The sequence below is a fragment of the Panulirus ornatus genome, chromosome 16, assembly GCF_036320965.1.
Source record: "Panulirus ornatus isolate Po-2019 chromosome 16, ASM3632096v1, whole genome shotgun sequence".
Classification (NCBI taxonomy): domain Eukaryota; kingdom Metazoa; phylum Arthropoda; class Malacostraca; order Decapoda; family Palinuridae; genus Panulirus; species Panulirus ornatus.
The window spans coordinates 1133394-1156387 of record NC_092239.1 but is presented as its reverse complement, the minus strand read 5'-3'; positions in this window follow the sequence as shown (position 1 = coordinate 1156387).

Sequence of the window (22994 nt, the reverse complement as noted above, 5' to 3'; positions counted from 1 at the left end):
CCGGGCTCAAATGAACCATAAGATCAAGGTAAATAGGTGGGATTCATTGTGGCAGTGATTTCTGGATTTATCAAGATATTTCTGTTTCTTTCCTTAAAACGGATTATATCATAATTCTTATGGATATTTTTCTCTTTCTTATGTCTTCTTCCCTTGAGGGAAACATGGAGTATATTTTCTTTTTCTTCATCTTCTTCTTGTTCTTCTTTATATGGGTCAGGTGAAAAACCAGTATCGTCAAATTTGCATGTGGTTAATATGAGCGTCCAGTTAAGATGACTTCTGCTCTGATCCGAGATTAACGTGATGATAAGCGATAACGTACACTGAGATACACCACTGTACGTTCGCTCGTAGATGGTGGCGTTATGTGGGCTGGTCCTGCAACTTTTCCATCAGCTTTACGAATGATGAAATGTGAATTTGTTCTGTCGCCTAGGCTGATCCTTCTTGTTTCCTTAAGAAATATGGTTTGTTCTGGCTTTAATCAAGTTACCGTTTTCAGAAGATTTTTGTTCATCTCTAATGATCATCTTACTGTTGTATATTTCTTCCTATTTATCTTAAACTTTGTGAAGTTTATTGTACAACTAAATGGACATCTTTTTTACACCTTGACTCACACTGTAATTCACTGAAAAGCAATAATAATGAACAGCTAGAGCCTAGCCTGGCGGTTCCATCTGATCTAAAGTGGGTTATCTTATCCCCATGAACGAAATGGTACGACCCTTGAGCACGACAGCACGACCTTTGATCATGATGCTGTGACCTTTAGGTGAAGGCATGGCATCTGGCCTGACCCTGAAGGGTGAACTCAGAACCATGTTATCATAGCCACGCGTCGTAACGTTGTAGTCAGTGGTCATAACTATATGTTCGACGAATTAATTTTGCACTTTTAGTTTGACTTTGGTTGAGCTAGACCCTGGAGCGGATTCCGTGTGTCAGATCTGATCGTGAGAGAGGGCACCTTCACTGTCTTTAATTGATAATGATGGCGAGAAGTGAGGAGAGGCGGGTAGTGCTTGGCTCTTGCCAGGGGTTGACTGCGACTTTCCTGAAGGCTGTTGTTTGTTAAGAAATCATATGGTGAAATGTACCTTGAATTCACCTCTGTATGTAGGCCAAAAGATGTACTGATTCCTTGGTGTCTTTGGCTATGTCACCAGTAACACCCGTGATAATGATTATCTTACAGAAGGGAGTGATTTTTGTTCTATTGTTTCAAGCAAAACTTTGCTTGAAAGTCTAAAATATGAATTAAGAAGGTAGATTTCCCTGCATTACCAAATACATCAAGGAAGGTACTGTTAGGAAAATGTTTGGTCTCATGCAGCAAGATGGTTGAAGTATATTTGACGTGCCACTGTGGTTGCTGGTTGACCAGACTGCACATGTCTTTCATGGTTCCATGTGTAGCTCGCCAGAGGAACCCGCTTCTACGGAAATAAAGCAGCGCTCATGAAACCTGACACGTCCACTGGACGGGACCACAAGGAGCATTCATGGTAATATTGATAATAAAGATAATGGTATCTAGTAACAGCAGCTGTCATTAATCATTATTATCATGATAATATAATTTATGATGATAACTGTTTGTGTGTACGTAATTTGATTTAGAAGTGACCATACCTTACAAACCCCTTTGCTAGTATGATTATCATTATCATTATCATTATCATTATTATCATTTTATCATTGTTATTATTATTATTATTATTATTTTATCATTGTTATTATTATTATTATTATTATTATCATTATTATTATTATTATTATTATTATTATTATTATTATCAATATTAATATCATTATTGTTATTATTATCATTAATAATAATATCATTATCATTATCATTATTATCCTTATTATCATTATTATCATTATTATTACTATTATTATTATCATCATTATTATTATTATTATTATTATTATTATTATTATTATTATTATAATTATCATTATTATAATTATCTTTATTATTATTATTATCATTATTATTATCATTATCATCATTATTATTATCATCATTATTATTATTATCATTATTGTTATCACTGTTATCATAATTATTATGATCATCATCATTCGGTGTCAGAGTGGCAGTAGAACATGTAACATGTGCGAGGGTTAAGAACTGTTGTCACCTGACGTTTCCTTCAGTACATTCCGAGATGTGTCTTTCCTATCATTTCTTTTTGTCTTGTTCGTGTAATACAAAAGCCATAAAACTGTGAGTCACACCATTTTCAGAGACTAACACGGAAACTGGTAGTGTAACACCAAATAATTCATGGTGTGAGAGGTGAGGGCATTTGCCTCTACAATCCGGAACTCTCCATTTTTTAACAGAGTCGTCCCCAGTCGTTTTCCGCCCTCTCTTTACTTTCATATGGCATCGGCTAACGTTCAGGGACGCCCAGTAATCATACGCTAAGATGAACGAAGACTTCCTGGCTCGAAGGTAGTACCCTCAGCCTCCTGCAGACACAGTCATGGATGATCAGTCAGTATACATGGCTCATATTATTACATGGTGAGTGAAACATATGTTGTCTTCTGCGGTTCCAAATGTTGTCTTCCGTGGTTCTAAAAATTGTCTTGGAACCCTTGAGTCTGTATCTAAGCCTATGAAGAAGATTTTTATGTGTCTTATAAGGCAATGATGTATATTTGATCAGCAGTTTATGATTTGCTATATAACGAAACTCCAAAGTCAGCTGAAGGTAGGCGTGGTATGATTTATATTTTGTCACATTTTATGGCTTGCTGATTGATTCTTACGATCTTACCTTTATAATCACAGCCGTCATCTACAGAGTTCTTCATAGATATTACGTCAACACGACTCTGGAGGTGTTTTTACAGAAGCAACAAACCAACAGAATGAAAGGTGGTGGAATTTACTCAGTAAGGAATAAAATAGTTACACATTTTGGAAGGTTCCAACCTTTTCCGATGTCTTTAACTCTTTATAATTCCTGATACTTGGTCTTCTGAACCTTAAAGCCACCCAACCTTGGCTGTCATGTATCAGATGGCATAATGAAGGATTATAAAGACAACACAAGTTCCCGCTACATAGATGATTTAGGTCAGCTATGCCTTTGGCCACTGATACAGAGGAACAAGCACAATTAGAATCTTAAGACTAGATAATCTTGTGTCAGCTAACTCTTCCTCATACGATGATGAAGGTCAGTTCTTCACTACACATGAACACACACGCAAATAGATAAACAGAAAAGAAGGTAAAACCCACAAAGCAAGAGATATGTAAGTAGAAATTATCATTATGAATAATATTACAGCTATCACCATTATGAATAATGTTATGGTTATAACCTCCTCTGTCGTCCTCATTCTGTAGTAGTTATGAGAAAATTTTGGTCAGGCGGCAGTAATTAAGCCGTAATTACCAGTAATGAGGTCATGAATCTCCTGTATGGAGACAAGGGCTCAGGATGATAGTCATTACTATATATTGTGCTCTTGTGGGATCGATCTCATGACGTTTTGTTGTGGTAATGTAGTGTGAACTTGACAAGAGGCCAAATCCTTTGTAATTTTCAACGTGTAAGCAATACTTATATATGAAATGCATATTTTCTATCTATTTCCCAAGACCAATGATTAGCCCTTATAAGAAGGAAACCACATACAGTTGCGTTAGGAAAAATATGATTGGTTTATGATAAGACTTTCAGTGTTAAGTTATTTCTCTGAAAGGTACCTTTGATCACGACGATATATGTTGAAAGTAACATATGTTAAATTGTCCACACAAAAATATTTTCCACACACACACGCATGTACTAACTCCCCTTCTACTTAACAGATATATGATTACTAACAGATTCAGCCATCTATAAATAAATGAAAAATAAAGATATGTTGCAACAAGAAGGATTCAGAGCTTGTTCTACCTTTATAAACCAATATTCAAAGTATTCCCGCCACTCACAAATGTATATGGTTGGGAAGCTCTATAAGTAACGCCATTTTTTTTCTACCTCTGGCGCCATTTATCATAGTAATGGACTTCTGCCTCGGAAGGCTTACACCCGGTGAATCTGGATATTCGCGAAGTCTTGTGGGAAATGATGGCTGAGTGGCTAACCCAGCCACGCTTCCCAATAATTTATCAGTCGCTTCAGGATTCTCTGGGATGGAGGTTGCTAGCAGCGCCTCATCTCCTGAGGGTCGTGAGGTATTCACTTGGTGTGAGGGGCTGGGGAGCGTGGCAGGGTTGAGTGCAATGGTGCAAAGTAGGCTGGCGAGCGGTCGTGGCCCGATGCAGGCCTCCGGGTGGTCCCTTGTGCTGAGAGATTAAGGCAAGTTAGGGAAGTGTGGAGTAGCGGATACGGAGACGCTAGAACAGCAGCAGTTATCTCAGCCCAGGGGGGCAAGCCCCGTCCACCTCTCGATCCAGTTCGTGGCAGCTTCGCCTTGCAAGATTTGAAGTGGTGCTCGATGACAAGGTGGTTCATAGTGGGTCTCTTTCAGTAGATAGCTGTCCCCATGATACCAATTTCTTGCGTGGTTTGATGGTGAGATCAAAGCTGACTCTCATCAACATCTTTAATATATATATATATATATATATATATATATATATATATATATATATATATATATATATATATATATATGAAAATGGCACCCCCCTCTCCGCACGCGCGCGTAGTAGCGCTAGGAAAAGACAACAAAGGCCACATTCGTTCACACTCAGTCTCTAGCTGTCATGTATAATGAACCGAAACCACACGTTTTCCCTGCGTGTCGTAGATGGCGACTAAAAGGGGAGGGAGCGGGGGGCTGGAAATCCTCCCCTCTCGTTTTCTTTTTTTTTTTAATTTTCCAAAAGAGTAACAGAGAAGGGGGCCAAGTGAGGATATTCCCTTAAAGGCTCAGTCCTCTGTTCTTAACGCTACCTTGCTAACGTGGGAAATGGCAAATAGTATGAAAAAAAATATATTTATGTGTGTGTGTTTATCCGCCAAAACACTCGATATCTGGTTGTAACCCGTCACACTGTACAGGTCTTGAGATCAAGCAGGAGTACTTCTCTGATAGTATCTCAGCCACAGGTCATGTGATGGGACAGTCCACAATCTGATCCAACTTTGCCTGAAGATGGTCTATGTATCGTGATCAGGAAGTGATGCGGGAGATACTTCCAGCATGAATTGCTGTTTGAAGAAGATTGGTTACGTAATCTGGTTTTTTAGTTGATTTATTGGGTTCGTCTTGCATGAGCCATCGGTTGAAGCAGTTCCAAAGTATTCTTTCTTCAGACTGACGCTTATCCTACTGTGGTGAGCCGGGATCCCGTCTCTCATGTCATCATGAATACATAATACACCAGCTTGACTAATGCATGGGAGGTGCAGAATCCTCTGCTTCAAAGACACTGTGGATTTCATTGTGGCAGTAAGCTGTGAGGTATGGTTTGTGTGGCTGTCATGGTTATGAAATGGTTATGATTCTGTATAATCCTATTTTTTCATATCGCGTTCAGCGGTGGCTTTGTGACTGGTAGGATGATATATGTGAAGTCAAGTTCCAGGGCTGTATAACTGTGTCACTGGAAGGTTACTAAGTGTTCTGGCTGTGTGGTTACTGTGTGTGATGTGTGGGGTGGAACCCTACAGCTGTGAGAATATGGAACTGTCACTTTAAGTGTTTGCAATTGTTCAGTGATGAATGTTGCAGATGAGTTGTATGGATTTATATAGTTGCTGTGTGCTGGGTGGTTCCGCTGCCAAGATTTCATAATCAGCTCTCGGTTTCATTAAGAAAATGCCTCAGAACTGGACGAAAGAAATGCTCCTCATAAAATTACATCTCAAGTCAGGATATCATGTTTTATCTCAATGATCGGGTATTATTATCATTGTAATCTTTTCCTGCCTCACGCGCTGTGTTTCCTTATCCCGTCAGTTTATCATTTTTTCTTTATTCATGGAGAGGGCAATAGGCATGGACTTAAAGAGTCCTTACGATAAAGAGGTAAGGAAGAAGGTGGCTGTGATGAGAGGTGACGTAAAGGAAACCAAAGATAAAGAGGATTTAAAAGAGGTAGATATTCCTATCAGTCTTAAGATCATACATATTAATCCGGATTAATCACTTCTCACATTATATCATCATCCGTATCAAACATGATTAATCTTCAAATAACAACTAAAGCTAATTGCTTTGTTGTAATCTCATTATGCCGTTTGAAATAATGTATGACTTCTAATGCTCTGGTCTCGTTCGACCTGTGATGGCTTCAGGAGGCGTCAATTCTTCTTTCTATTTTTCTCTTTTTATCTTTGATTTTGATGTTATTCTACTGTCTATTAAAAATCTTCTTTCGCCGGACTATAACCACAATATCATACAGTATCTCGGGACTGTGTGTACAGTATCATAAAGTTTCACAAGGCTGAATGATTATGAATCATTTAATTGATTTTAAGCTTTTACAGGCCTGTATGTGTTCTGTAGTGTCAGAGGACTGTATGTATATTCTATAATCCAATGGATTATGTATACTTTCTGTTATATCGCATGGCTGTATCTATTCCTTCTTTATCACTTATCTATTTGTTTATGTTTGATTTTCGTTATTATTTTTATTTTCTTTACCTCTATATATTACGACATTACTTTCTTTGCAGTTCTCTGCACTGTGTAACTATACCTAACTGTGCCACTTACTCAAGTTACTATTGTTTGGTTCATGCCTTTGTTTCACAACTCATTCCTCAGCCCTCACGCCATTAACTTCACTATTCGCGCCACCATATTGTCCTCTGCACCATTACTTCTCAATACTTCACCCTTCACACCATTACTTCACACCTCACACAGTGATGTTACTCCTCGCACCATTACCTCATCATTCTCACGATTACCTCATCATTCGCACCATTACATCACCCTCCACGCTAGAGCCTCACAATCTGTTACCTGACCCCTTACGTTTTATTATCACCGCTGTCACTGTTGCCTCACTTCATACACCAGTCTTCACCTATTTCATCAGGTTTTCCTATCTATTATATTACACTACAACGCTCATAATGTTTCCCCTCTCATGCCATTAAATCGTCCATTGCGCCATAATATCACCATTTGAGCCACCACTTTCCTGTTAGAACATTTTGACACCCTTCCCACCATTGCTGTACCCCTTACACCACTATATTACACTTTTCATCATGAACTCAACTTTTGCGCCTATTTCTCACTCCTCACAATATTACTCACCCACTCCCCATGCAATTATAAAATTTTTCATGCCATCAGATCATCATTTATACCAATTTTTCATCCTTCACACAATTACGTCACCCTTGAAAGCATTACTTTATCCCTCGTACCATTATTTCGACCCATACACAACTATTGTATTTCATGCCATGAATTACCATCTCATATTATTCTATCACCGTTTGATACATTATTCTCTATCACCCTTCCCTCCTGCTCAGTATCACTTCACTGTTTCTTTCCCCTAGTGCCAACAGTCACTTCATATTAATATTTCTCTCCCCAAACGTTTACTTTACTCCCCACTCCAGTAGTCATCCCTCACACAACTACTTTATAAACAGTTACTTTACTCTTCCCTCAAATATTCTGCCCATTACACTATCATCTTACCCTTTACACTATTGTTTCACCCCTTACACAATAGCTCGTCTTTCGTCCTTTTCAAGATTCTCCATTAAATAAGACTGACGCAGGACTGCTGTGTTCTGTGAGACCAAGTCGACTAATTGCACCAGGCTGCCCACTTACAGCAGTAAACATGATACATCACTCTCGCACTAACGTATGATTAATGAATACTATTTGCGTCCCTTTGGAAATCTGTAAATCTTCCAATTTGTGCGTCCTCACACAGTTAGAATAAGCAATTTGTTGGCTGTTGTTTGTCTTGTTCTGCCATTCGTGTTAACTGGTTCCTGGAACTGTCAGGAAGCATTTCAATTGTTACTGCTAAACCGGTCAGGCGGCATCGCCAATCAGCTAATATGAAGCATAAGTGATACTGATGTTAAGGTTGACTGTAAGCTCTAGCTCCACCAGAGGTCACTACTGTTCTCTGGTCTCTGGACATAAATGAAGAAGGATGGATCTATCTGTTTCTCTGAGGTTTGCTGAAAGTGAGAACCCTCCAAAACATGCAGTATTTTTCTCATTCTGAGGTAGAAAGAAGAGCTAAATCATACGTTAACTCTTGCTGATTTTATACACACACACACACACACACACACACACACACACACACACACACACACACACACACACACACACAAATTTCTTAAAATTCAGCCATCCTGAATTTCTTGCGACCCTCCGCGAACCATGTGGGTAGGTAGGAGCCACTGGTTACAATGGTTGCCTGATACCACGTTAACCGTTCCAGGTCAGAGGATCAGCTGATGGAGGGGGAGACTGGCCGGGAATCAGCCTCTTACAACGTCCATCTCTGCGTCACTCGAGTTCTTGCTTCCTGTAATGCCATGTTTCTGAAGGTCCGGTGTCGTACACACTGCATCCTTGATAGCTTGCAAATTGTTGTGATGCTCTGGAGGATTTTTTTTCTTTTTTCTAAAGATTAATGAGCTCTTAGTGAGGTAAAGCAATGGAAATTAACGCCAGCCTCCATCTTACAACTTTTCGTCCATATTATGCTCTGGCGTCACAGACTTCCCTTAACACGGGCCAGAAACAGAGGAAAGACGACGGGAAACGAGCGAGTATTTCTGTTAGTGGCAGCAACCTGAACTTTACCCTGGAACATAATGCTGAGGAGGTGGTATACGAGGGAACAGGAAAGTTCAAGGTCCTTACTGACATGGAAGGTGCCCTTAAGCTCCTCACTGAGGCCTCCGACGAACGGTACCTGGCCGATCCAGACCACGGTGGTCAGGGAGGTCGACGGGGTGAGGTACGACCAACAGACGTCATTCTACCGCTACATCGAGCCCATTGCACCTTCTCCCAGGTCAAGACAGCCTGGCTCAACGTCCCATTCCAGCTTCATGTCCCATAACAGCAGTATTGACCTTCCTGAATTCGGATTCTCTAGCGCGCTCTGAGCCATCCCTCCACCAACACCTCCAGGCTTGCCACTAAAGCCCCAGTCTGACACTCGAAAAGCCAGAGGTCTTCACGGACTTTGCTCTTACTGCACTGCACACTGCTGGAAGGGAAGGCGTTTACATGCACACCACTGCAACTCCACACATTACATCCACAGTAACCTGTAGCGAGCCTGGTATATACAGTATCCTGCAGTTCACCCTGGTATATACAATATCATACAGCCCATCATGGTAGATACAGTAGCCTACGGCCCAGCCTGGTATATACAGTATCATACAACTAAGTCTGGTCTATAGGGTATCCTACAGCCAAGCCTGGTATATACAGTATTCTAAAGCCATCCTGGTATATACATAAATATTCATTTAAATATTCTTTTTCTCAGGAGGAACTGACCAAATGGCCGGAAATTTCATATCAGCGAGCCACCCTGCGTACGATATAACCCAGCCAGTAGATGTTTACGATGTGTGTATATGTATGCATATATTACAGATCATATATATATGTATATATATATATATATATATATATATATATATATATATATATATATATATATATATATATATATATATATATATATATGTATATATATATTTTTCTTTTTTCTTTTAAACTATTCGCCATTTCCCGCGTTAGCGAGGTAGCGTTTAGGAACAGAGGACTGGGCCTTTTTTGGAATATCCTCACCTGGCCCCCTCTGTTCCTTTTAAAAAAAAAAAAAAAAAAAAAAGAGCGGGGAGGATTTCCAACCCCCCGCTCCCTCCCCTTTTAGTCGCCTTCTACGACACGCAGGGAATACGTGGGAAGTATTCTTAATCCCCTATCCCCAGGGGATATATATATATATATATATATATATATATATATATATATATATATATATATATATATATATATATATATATATATACATACATATATATATATATATATATATATATATATATATATATATATATATATATATATATATATATATATATATATATATATATATATATATACAAGGTGCCTTGGAGACTGATGTGGGTGGGGTTGGGGGTCAGTTATGATATACCATGGAGGTGGGACATAAGTCACATCATAAATTTAATGATGGGATCATGAATATTTCGAGCCAGTCAACCGGGACATTACTCAACTCCTGCACACTTTCAGACCTTCGTCAGAATATCTCTCAAGGCTTTACGATATGAATGGAATGAAGGCTTAAGCAAAATAATCCAAAACACGTGAGGTCAGGTCATGCAGTTATTCATTCTTCAGGAAATATTATTCAGTCCTGGAGTTTCCCAGAAACTCCTTCACTCGACCAAATTTCTTGCTGGAGGGCAAGAGCGAGCCTCAGAATTAATTACTATCTGAAGGTTTTCAAGTTCTTGACTCAGAAAAAGTTTTACACAGATATAAGAAACACAAGTTACAGCACCATTTACAACTTCCCCAGACTTTCATCTTTTAGATTTTGCCGAAAGCATTCTCAGTAGCGGTGGCTATATCTCCCCTCGGTGTCTATCCTGGTGTCATGCCGTGGTGTATGTTATCTCTGCGCGCTACTACAGTTTCTCTTCCTGGTGATGGTGTTATCAGTGGCGCAAAGGTCTCTACCCTGAGTTCAGAGATTTTCAACACCATACAAGGTTTCTTCCTGTCCTGGAAGACTTTCTTGATAGAATTGCTAGTTTTCTTTCCCCAGACTATTGACTCATGGTCCTGCCTAGAAGGTTTCTTCTCAACGTATATAGCTTTACCTCCCTCTATGGTGCCAGGTTTCTTGCCATACCGTCAGGGTCTCCCCTGCTGGAACATGCACCTTCCCGCGGTACAAGTTATCTCCCCGCGAGTAATTTTCCAAGTTCCTAATAACCATCTCTCTTGCCGGCCGCCGGGAGTTTGTTCTCACGAGTTTGGTCAAAAAGAAGGTTAAGTACAAGTTATCGCTTCCTCTCTAGACGTTCATGATCGTGGAACGTACACGCGATAGTACGAAACTTACACACTCGTGTAAACACGCACACAGACACACAGACAGATATACACATACAGACACACAGATGCACCCCCCTCCCTACACACACATGTATCCATACACCACTATGTCAAGACTGCTGGTATTAACTTATGTATCATTAAGACCAAGCCACTGGAACTATACAACCATCTATTACTTAACTGCAGTAAATACCTTTCCTCTTATGCTTCTTTTCAAATTATTTTTCTAGCTCTCTTTCTAAAAGAGTTCTTCAAAATCTTTCTTCCTTTTGCTCCTTTTCTTTCGCTGATGGCCTGGCTGCCACTGATAACCTAACAACAGCTCGTAGTCCAACGTACGTATCTCGATTTCTTGAATATTCAGGATCATATAAGCAAAAATTTCTGTTTCTTAATCCTCCCATCTCCTCCTGGGACTTCTGTCTCCCTCGCTCCTTCTGTCTCAGGCCCACAGAACCTCTTTGTCAGTCTCTTTTGACTGATCATTTCTTTATGTCCGCGCCATTTCAGCTCAGCCTGATAGATCATCTCAGCGAAATCACGCTCACTCGCACATCTCTCTTTGACGCTGTCATTCCTCACATGACCAACACGTTTCAACCAACGTTAATCGTCATTATACGTTTTATATCCAGTACATCCACCCTCTTCCCTTCCTTTTGCACTTGCCGCCCAAGATGCACGTCCATACAACGTTGTTGAGACTAATATATCTTGAAACCTATCCTCTTTGCCCTAACATAGACTCCTTATCGCAGCGATGGCCTTACATCCAACTTCTATCCTGAGACTCATTTCATCCTACTTGATCCCATCCGATGCCAGCTCCTCCCCATTCAAAATCGCTCTTGAATTCGTATCCTGTCTCACTCTCAGCTGCACCTCATTTTCTTGCTTATGTTCACATCAACTTTCCTATTTCTTCCTTTATTCACTCTCCCAAATCTAGTTATCAGCCTCCTAATTTCCTCTGGAGTCCGCCCCTTTCTGCAAGACCCTTGCATATACCTCCTTCCACCATCCCAGTCCACAAACAGATTAAACAGCCATAATAACGTCACACATCCTATGCACACACCCTCATTCATCGGGAACCACTCACCTTCCTCCCTTCTTATTTCCATACATATCTTCTCTTAGGTAAATCTTCTCAATGCGTTAAACTTTTCCTGAACCCCAGGTCTCCATAGGACTTTTCATAAGGTATATCTTTGTCAACCTTATATGTTTTAAAAGAGCTTTTAATGTTGCCATACGTTACTTTTCTTCTCAAGGTGTTTTCATGCATAGTCTTCAAGCAAACATTAAGTCTATACACAATCTCCCCTGAAACTACATCCTTCCTCCCAGGCGGTCTCTCTGTGCACGACACCACTCTCTTCATACCACTATGCAACACACTATGGTAGGTATACGTCGGCATTCATTTTTGATCCCCCTTGTCATTACACATGGCATTACACAACCATATGTATACCTTCTCCCACTGATTATAAAGATACCTAAGTGTCAGATTGTGATATTTAGATAAATATTTCTATCGCCAACAACGCCATGACAGTTAACGTACTATATACTCAGCAATTTTCTTTCGCAAAACAACATCAATATCGTTGAGTTGTTCGCCCTCCCCCAGATTACTTCATCACCACAAGCACTCTACCAAGGCTTCAAGTTTCGCAAATTCAGACATAAGAGAACCTCTTAGTAGGGCGTGCTGAAATGCCTCGCCTCCCAGCAAAATTACACTCCAAGTTTTAGTTAGAATGGATGAGGCATTGTTGTATATTTTTGGGGATTAGATAGCTCGTGGCCAGATTAGATTTGGCGCTTGCAGCGTCAAGGGTTTAGAGTCTGGTTTGTTTACTGTGGCTGGGAGGGCTAGGGTTGGGAGGGCTGCAAGGTAGGTAGGTAGGTGGGGAGGGATGTTGGCGGTGGGAGGGGTGTGGCGGAGCCCGTGCCCCCCTGGAGGTGCGGGCGATACAGCCCAGCAGGTGACGCCTGAAGAATACTTGGGAAGGCAAGTTATGATGGTAGCGAGGAGGAACGAGGGCCGGAGGAAGACAAGCAAGTTGGAGAAAGGGAAAAGAAAGAGATGACAACTAAGAAGAAAAGAGATGATGGCTAAAATAAAGAGATAGAAGAAGGGAAACAAGAGGAAATAGAAGTTCGAGGAGGATGAGATAACGAATGCAGAAAAAGAGACAGAGAAAAGAAATCAAACAATTATTTGAATATAGTACAATGTTCACTTTGTAGACCTTTATTTGTTCAACTTTTTAATACTATCTTACTTACTTACTTACCAACATGTCTGCTAAAAACCAACCGTGAGAAGGTGTTCCTCCTTAAAATACTGAGAGAAGCTAATCTATCCTGATGCTGATGCCCCACATTCCGACATATATGACAGCTCTCGTCTAGTTACTGTGGTAGCCACTATTGTCAGTCCACCCCTGGCATGATAACTGAAGTCACTTTGGAATCTCAGGATTCTCTAGTTCTATATGACGATATTCACTGCGACGACACTTTTAACATGCTAGAAGAACAAATGATGCATGAAAACGACTAAACTGTTGTCGAGGTCTCTACCAAGTTCCTTTCCAAATCTGAAGTTTATCTTGAGACAACAATAAATGTTACTGTCTACGGCAAATCATGGTTACAGTACAGGATCTTCAACATTTCTTGCCTCCAAAGAATAAGGGAAGCGAGAGAGTCAGCATCGTTTTCTGCCCTTTTTAAAAAAAGAGAATAATCGTAAATGATGAAAAAGTAATAAAGATAAGAATGTCAGGTTTATGACCCGACTATTATGGGGACGATCGTTAAAAGTAGATAAGTTCACAATTTGATACTTTCTTCTGTGTGGAGGGCATCATTAGTGCAGGACCCATTGTAAGTTATCTTGAATCTACTTTGTAATGAAGATCACCACTGGAGGAGGCCCTTGTGAATGACTTTATCCTACTGACCGTTGATGAAGGATTTTCAGTTAAGGAGTTCTTGCCGGCCAACTTATCTTAGGTTGTCATCAGCATTATAAGTGGAGGAACCCTCGTAACTCATCTGCTCCTAAGGATGTTGATCCCTCTATTCATGGTATTCTACCATATTGATGGTGATTTTTGGAATGGGCATTTAGGACGGTTTCGTCAACCAATACCGTCGCTCAGACCGTCTCAATCTCGGAAATTGTCCCACACAAACAGTCCCAGGAGAGGAACGGACTGATGGTCGGGAGGTGAGCCATTTCTATACCTGTTGTTGCCGTCGACTTCTAAAGAGTTTGGCATTCCACTACTTTTGCTAAATTCATCTTCCGGGTTACCAAAGTTTCAGCGACTCATTCCAACTGGTTATATATCTACGAGTACTTAAGACGAGATTTTGCCAAAAGGTACGGCTAGCGCGTAGCACTAACCGCTGAGAGAGAGAGAGAGAGAGAGAGAGAGAGAGAGAGAGAGAGAGAGAGAGAGAGAGAGAGAGAGAGAGAGAGAGAGAGAGAGAGAGAGAGAGAGAGAGAGAGAGAGAGAGAGAGAGAGAGAGAGAGAGAGAGAGAGAGAGAGAGAGAGAGAGAGAGAGAGAGAATTAGAAGAAATAAACCAGAGATACTGAAGACGTAAACAGCCACTACATCCATATTTATATGCATTTCAAAGATTCTATTAACACACTAAAGACCTTCATGAAAAATGGACACTGAGAAAGAAAAATAATATTACAAAAAAGTAAAAAGCAACTTTAAGGTAAGACAAGACGTAAGAATATTCTACAAAAAAGAAAGAAAAGTAAAGGTTTTGTAAGATAGAAAATGGAAACCTCTTGTAAGACAACAAAAAGTGGCCCTCCTGAAGGCAGCAAGACGGAAGAATATCCCAAGAGAAGAAGAAGTAATCTCCCAGTCTCAATAAAAAACGAGATGAGTGGAAATAGAAAGAAGATAAGAAATGCAAACTTCAGATGTAATGAAGGGATGGTTTCCTTAAAACTAGAATTAGACAGACTATCCTTAAACGGAATAAGAAAGAATATCTTAGATTTAAAGGATATATACTTTAAAACTTATAGAGTAGAAAGCGGGACCATCCTAAACTTGAAAGCAGAAAAATACTAATCCTTAAACAGATCTGAAAAATAAAGATATAAAGAACTATATAACTACAGTACAGGAGGAAGACATCAGCTTACCAGAGTAACAGAAGGAATCATACTAAACCCACAGAGGAGTAAAGTGCTCTCACAACCTGAGGGAAGCCAGACACTCCTGCAACAAGATGCCTTCCTCAGGCTCTCTTCCCTGCATAAATTTTCCAGTTCTCAGATTCTCTAAATAATGATGAACGTGGTAATGAGACACACATTACACCGCTGACTAATGGCAACTCGGAAGGTAATTTGTAATAAATGAAATCATAATAGCCACTTCCTGGTTAATTAGAGGCATTTGAGAATGAAAGGCAAAAACAAAGGGATGATAAATCGAGTAATAATTTCTGACAAGATCATAATTAAGGAAAGAGAACACGGTAGATGGGGCAGTTTGTCTGTTTGATAAACAGTCTTGGGTCCTCACAACACATAAGGCCAAGATTGTGTGAAAAATTCATGATCTATGGACACCAGTTAGAAGTACGTACTCACTAGTGAACGACACTGGTTATGTGTAGTTAGTTATGTAGTCCTACCACTCGTTTCATGGGGCTCCAGCAGCTTCGAGGCTGCGCCTCACACGGGAGATGGGTAAGGTGGTCTCCTGTAGGATGAAAAGGTTCTCAAGGATGTTGTTATGCGATGCTCCGTCCACTGACGATGACACGTCCTTGTTGAAGATGACTTCTCGATCCCGGTATAACCTCTTGCAGGGGAGTCCGGTAACACACACACATACACACACACACACACTCACATTACATATATATATATATATATATATATATATATATATATATATATATATATATATATATATATATATATATATATATATATATACATATATATATATATATATGTAATACCAGTTTACATTTCGGCTGATAGCCTGAATATAAGGAAAATCATCACCTGCAAAATGTATCATATGAAGTTTTGTTTCTCATTTTGTAATTAGGAAGAAAAATTGAGGTATGTTTTCAGGACAACATTGCGCTCGTAATTTATAACGAGATAGAGTAGTTTACCTGCATGGATCTAATTAATGGTGTCATTCAGAAAGAGAATATCTTGATGGTATTATCTCTACTCCTTCCTTGATATGTATTTGTGAATTTATGAGTGTGTGTGTGTGTGTGTGTGTGTGTGTGTGTGTGTGTGTGTGTGTGTGTGTGTGTGTGTGTGTCTGAGTCTGGCTGTATTTCTGTGTCTGTGTCTTTAAGAAAAAGAACTATACGTGTTTGTTTTCCCTGTGTGCATACATCTACATCAAGATTGTACAATTCTTGCTTTATAACACCTAATGATCTACTTACCACACGTGAGGAGCAACAGTGATCCGGCAGTGGGTGAGGCACACAAGCTAGTGAACCCTCCGAGATAATGAGTTCAAGATTCTCATTCACTCATGTTTCACAGTCAGATGGCAACTGAGAGAGTTACCAGTTAGTAAATATATGAATATCATATAGATGTTCATTGTGCTGCTCTATAATCCTTATGCAAAGCTTACTTTGATTTCAGATGATGAAGAGAGTTAAACTTTCTCATAATTGTACAACCGGCAGTGGGAAATAATAAAAGAAAATTCACCTGATGTAAAATTAACTGGACAAGCCAACTTAGCTCTAAAATCCCCATTGCTCGCTCAAAAAACAACTGTACCATTGATGGTCTGTCAATCTTTGTACAAATTAGAGAAGCAATGTTGTATGGTATCAGGAAGTGGCTTTACTGTATGTAGGTGATAAGCCACTGTATATCTGAGTAACAATAATGTAATTGTGATAGAATTAAGATCCTCATTATAATGGGTAATAAGAAATCTTTCATATCTATGATATCTTCATCTATCTGAGGTATCAGAGGAAGCCACAAAGATATCTGTGATATCTTCACTTCTCTGAGATATCATTTGTATCCTTAGAAAGACTATGTCTCAAAGATTACCGTCAGGTGTGTAAATGATAAAACTTATTTTATTTCATATAACATTAGATAATAATTCATCTGTTCTCTTAACGACACGGTAGTGGGAATTGTGGGGATTACTACCAAGTATGACAACTAAAATAATTCCTGAGAGATAATCTATTGTACGTTTGCCACGTAGGTTGAGCATTTCATGCTGTGATTACATTATATCTTGTAGTCTTTACGTCAGTCGTGGTTACTCTACCTCTTCGTCCAAATAGAGATCCAACCGTTAACTGTTCCAGTGGTTAAACTTTATACGTGATGATTACATGTCATAACCAGGGTTACTCATGGATGACCTGCGTACGTTCGTATTATTCTCTTTACCTCAGCCACCTTGCAGCAGCAGCAGGAGGAAGAGGAGGAGGAGGAGGAGGAGGAGGAGGAGGAGGAGGGACTGAGCATTCTCTCCGGAGGCCTCGAGCGACGCCTACACCAAGGTGTTCAGCCAGGCCTCCCTCCCACTATACCGTTTTTCATCAGTTTTTTCGTGCATGCCGGAAAGTTTTGCCGCGAGCTCCCGAGAGCAGGGATGAGGTCGATAGGAGATGGGGAATGGGGACTGTGCGTGGGTCGGTAGGTGGGTTGGGGAGGGGAAGGCATGGGCTAAAAAGCCACCTCCCGGAGATGGACCGGATGGTTGATAAGTGGCCTGAAATGGGAGGGCAGCACCATTTTATGGCGTCTCAGAGAGTAAAGGTATTTTGACCCGTAAGGATTTAGAATGTCTAAAAAATTTCATTTTTTTCTAATTCTATACAACCATTTTAAACGCCTTTACCCATGATGAAGTATGACGTTTTTCATTTCTTGAATCAAGGTAAGTATCTAGCCACGTGCCAGGATGACTCTGTCACGAAGCTGTTTCAACATGTTAACAGAATTTCAACCTCTATGCTTGATATTAATGAGCTTCAGATATAACTGAATAATATTCATCTGTCATCATTTATATTTCACCAGAATATATTCTCTATTTTAAATCTAGACGATAAAAGCAGGTTGTCACCATCGTGCATTGTATTAGACGAGATTTATTCGAATTAAATTTCCCAGTGGAAAGCAATATACGATTTCCGCAATTATTCCGCGCGTTTCAATGCGGACTCTAAATTGCAAAACGCACAGCGTTCATTGTTCCTGAGAGCGAAAGCGGAAAAGTTTTAGCAGAGCCAACCTTTACGGAACTAGAATTTTCTAAATTCTTTTGTGCTTTACAATGTTCTGTGCGTGGCTCCCCCGGCAAAGCTTTGGCTACCAACAGTTATTCCTTTAGCTCAGAGTTTGTATATTTGCTGGCCAGAACACAGACGCCGGATGCCAGGCTGAGGTGAGTGGAAATGACTGTCGTGTGTCCGGTTTTCTACGGTCTTTGCTTCCTGGACAAGATGAGACGAACAAGAAGCGAGAGTATACAAGGGAATGAGAGAAACATACAGGAGAAGAAAGAGTAGAGATGTAGGCGAGTGGAAGAGAGACGAGATGATAAGGTAAAAAAAAGACTGGAGTGGAGAGGGAAACCTGAAAATGATCTGGAAGGGGAGGAAGGAGGACGGAATGAAAAAGAAATATTTTGCATTGAGGGAAGATTGACCGTCTCAGGAGAGCCGCTGTGAAGCAGGATACAAGGTGGGGTGTCCGAAAGAAGGAAGGGCGGGGGGAATTGGGTTTGGGGAGGGGGAGTGGGTGGCTGTGACAGGAGGAAGACGAAGAAATTCCTCGCAGCTGTGGGAAGGCCACGGATGTGAGCAGCTGTTTTTCTGGAGCCTTGGCGAGGCGTCTGCCCTGTCATAACTCATCCTGCTGACCTTTCCAGACTCGTCCTGGAAAACTCTAATGTCCGTCTGTCCGACTTCTTGAGCTGATGCAACAATCAGCAACTGGGGTTTTGTGTGGCCCTTCCTGGACCGAGGATCATGGAAACAGTCAAGTAGTTTTTGCACCAGCCTCGCACACGATCGAGGGAAACTCACTCTTTCCTGTCCATCTAAGGAATGAAATCTACGTGGAACCAATCACTAGACCCTGACTTAATGGATCAGTGTCGGGCAAATATGGAAAGAAATATATATTTATGAACAGGTCAGGCACATGTTTGTTGTAGAGGTTAACAGTGGATGCCCAGTGTTAGAGGTCATCAAACAAGACCCGAACGTTCGCAAGTCGGTAGTGTGGATTAAGGTCAAAGTCCGGTAGATATATATGGTCATGGCTCAGCAGGGGAGCTAAGGCTATAGAGGGTTTGCATGTAGATAGGGAACGTGGGGGGTTAGGAATGTTATGAGCCTTGACGCTGGAACTGGGCCGACTCTAATGAAACAAGGGATCCCTCGCTCCACTGTCAACAAATGGTTTTGTGTTTCCGTCTGTGTGCAGGACAGACGCTGGAAACGCTGGAAAAGATTGACAGATGAAAGGCCGACGGTTTATACGAATAAAAGAGTGGTACAAAAGCTTGATGTTTTGGTCAGGACGAGAGAGAGAGAGAGAGAGAGAGAGAGAGAGAGAGAGAGAGAGAGAGAGAGAGAGAGAGAGAGAGAGAGAGAGAGAGAGAGAGAGAGAGAGAGAGAGAGAGAGAGAGAGAGAGAGAGAGAGAGAGAGAGAGAGAGAGAGAGAGAGAGAGAGAGAGAGGTGGTGTGTGGGACCTGGAGGACCTCCCCATCCCACCCTGGGTGTTACAGAGATGGGTAGTGGAGTGCCTTATAGTGTTATATTGCGTCATCAGTGAGGCACTTCAAGTGAGTGCATGTTGTGAGTGCCTGTGTTAGTGGCTCTCAACCTACAAATTGTTACTGATGGTGTTGAGCGTTGTGTTCCGTTGCTCATCACAACATGTGGTAATTCTCCACATCAGTGAGAACCAAAGGCAACCCTTGAGCGTATAATTTCCTGTCGCTACCTGGGGACTCGTGGGGCCGAGTTCCCTCCCTGCAAGTTAATAATATCAAACATCAACGTACTGAGCATGGATATGTATGTTTATGTATGTATATGTCTGTGTATGTATATGTATGTATACGTTGAAATGTATAGGTATGTACATGTGCGTGTGTGGACGTATATGTATATACATGTGTATGTGGGTGAGTTGGGCCATTCTTTCGTCTGTTTCTTTGCACTACCTCGCTAACGCGAAAGACAGCGCAAGTATAATATAAATATAATATATAAACGTATTGATGTTCTCTCCAGCCTGATACTTATCAACATATAGGTTTGAGGTTTTAGGGATGCCAGACATTTATTTAACTTTAATACCTAAAGAGCTTAGTTCAGTCAGATGTAAGTATCGTCTGTAATTTTACATCGTTCAAGAAGTGAACGACTGCATGCATTAATGGAAATGGACCTCAGGTAGTATTGGAATTACGAAAAATGCATCTCTCACGATTGATCACAATTACTGAAATAAATGTGGGAGGAAAATCCACTTCACTGACACGTGTGCTCCTGAAACTCATTTCTCAAATAAAACTCTCCATGTATCTCTTACATAAAACTTAACACACAGCTCACACGATTCATCAAATCACAATTCTCTTTTATCTTTGGGTAGAGGGGAGTGAGAAAACTACCCACGTATTTCCTGCTAATATGAGACGATTAACAGAGCTGAGGTGAGGGTCCGAAACCCTCCCCCCTTGTGTTTTCTCCTTACAAGACAGAAACAGAAAGAGTCAAGAAAGAATTTGCCCTTTAAGACTGAGGCATGGGAGTCTCAATGTGCGTAGTTATATGTGTTATGTCTGCTGAGAATAGCCTGAGTGCTTTGGCTCCTAGTAACAGAAGTCTGAACATTCTGGAGGGAGAGGATCAAGCAAAAGGATAGAATGAAATGGAGCGATGTGATCGTTTTAAGAAAACCTGGCGGGCGGAACACAAGGAGGGTCTCACTCACCGTGTAATGAACAAACTAATTTATTCCCCATGCAAATTAAGGTCGAGAACCTGACTCCTTCGAAGAAGTATTTTTCAACCCGGATCTTTTAAATATAATTTACACTTGTATCACCTTACAGGCAAACGTTTGCTCCCACGAACCTTCACTGGTATACCTCATTATTTTAATAAGACACCAAACTCTCACAAAGCTCATTCTGTCCCTTATTCACTCCTCTTGCCTTGCCTCAGTATCCATAATCCTCCAGCTCATATGCAAGATACTCTGTATATGTGAGTTCGCTACATCGTAAATTGTAGTAAGGCATTTACTAGGCAGCGTGTTCACCTGTCATTTCCATGCGCATCACGTACAAGGGATGTGCTTCATCACGCCCAAGGGATGTGCTTCTTTCCGAAGCTTTTTATAACTTCATCTCTATCAACCATAGAATGTCGTCCAGCTTTTTTAGGTTTGTGCCTCTGTCCAACAGTTCCTTGATACCAGCGGTCCCCACATAGGAGCACCATACCTTAAAACCCTCCATAAAGAACGTCTATCAATACAAGAAAATAGGGGCATTATTTGAAACCAGAGGTCATTCTAAGTGATATTGGTGTGAGTGGGCTACTCTGACCATTTCCAATATTCAGTGTATCATCCAGTGCACACATGTGCTGGGAAGTGTGATGGAGAAGACACACCCCTGACCCACTTAAAGTGGAACTAGAAAGTATAAAATGTGTTCTCACCACAATTCACTACCTTGCATTATGAATGTAAACAAGATATCAGAACAGTAAAGTTGGGTAATATGCTGAGGAACAGAAGCATTTCCGAAGTCTCCGATGATTACTGGTAAAATGCAATCTTAAAGTGAAGAATCAAAGCTCATATGTTCTGCAGAAACTTGGACAACATCAAATGAGGACGTGAAGCGAGACATGACCATTGTCGATCGTGTGAATGTGAACCAAGACTACAAAACGGTTTAAGATCCGTTCGACCATCAGATGAACAAGAATCCTTACATGTTTCTCTCAGAAGTATAATACCAAATAATTCCTAGAGTCTGGTTCTCTCTTTTTCTCTTTCCAAATATGTGACAGAAATCTCCTCCCGCTTACAGGTAAACAGTTCTTAAGAACCAAACGTAGTTGGACGCGATGACACAATCCTTAGATCATGATGCTGTTACCAGCATTAGTCACCTCCCTCTCAAAGCAGCACATTCCAGATGACTTGCCAAGTCTCAGGCTGGCCACAGTTCCCCCCACGTCTGAGAGGAGCTGAGCAGCTTTAAGGCTGGGTGGTGCAATGGTAAGCCAGGAGCTGAGTCTCGGCACAGCCTTGCTCCAGGGGTCACTCGTGTACTACTGTTCACAGTACTCACTCTTACCAAAACCATAAACGTTAGTGTGTGAAGTTATACTGATGTTGGCTGTTCACATATATATTCAGTTGGCGTTGACGGCAACCTCTCTAAACATAAACCAGCCTCATTATGCACGAATCAGCTTCGCCAAATTCGGATGCCACGTCAAATATGACACTTCACTCACGCACGCTTCTGCCCATATGCACGCACGACCTTCCACGAGTAAAACTGTATCACACTTCTGGCAATCTTGAAAGTGCAATATATATATATATATATATATATATATATATATATATATATATATATATATATATATATATATATATATATATATATATATATATATATATATATATATATATATATATATATATATATATACTCCCTAATACCACTCGTACGTACGCAGCACCTTACAACTACATGCAATCACATGTACAATCACATGACATCGACCACCTACACAACACATCAACTCAAACTATG